We start from the raw sequence: 532 nt of genomic DNA on the forward strand, positions 1-532 counted from the left end.
AAGTTCTATTTGAGAAGTCAGTCATTTCTCAGCCTTTTCTTCAAGCTGAACCACAATTCTACCAAACTTACAAATTATCAAGTACATTAAAAATACTTGTTGTAGAGAAATAAAAGCAAAATAAAACTTTTAGAAAAGTCTCCAATATGGAAACAGGTACACCTGTGCAGGTGAACAGGAAAGTATTCATTAAGAAATAATTTCAAGATATATACCGTAAAGAAGTGAGAGGCAGGACACAGATCCATGCACACCCGTGTTCATCACAGCACTACTCACAAAAGCAAAGAGATGGAAACAATCGAACTGCCTGTCAATCGAATGGGTAACCAAGCTGTCGCACATACACAGTGGAATACTATGCAACCCTGAAGAATAATGCAGAATCTGCAAAATACTGCGTAACGTAGATGAACTTGGAGGACATTATGCTGAGTGAACTAACAATCACAGAAGGACAGATATTGTATTAGTCTACTATTTGTAAAAAGTCAAAGAAAGGTTTATACATGGAACAAAACTTTGTTTGTTG

Source organism: Orycteropus afer, unplaced genomic scaffold (genome assembly GCF_000298275.1).
Source record: "Orycteropus afer afer isolate SDZICR_OR568_19922 unplaced genomic scaffold, OryAfe1.0 scaffold00842, whole genome shotgun sequence".
Lineage (NCBI taxonomy): Eukaryota > Metazoa > Chordata > Mammalia > Tubulidentata > Orycteropodidae > Orycteropus > Orycteropus afer.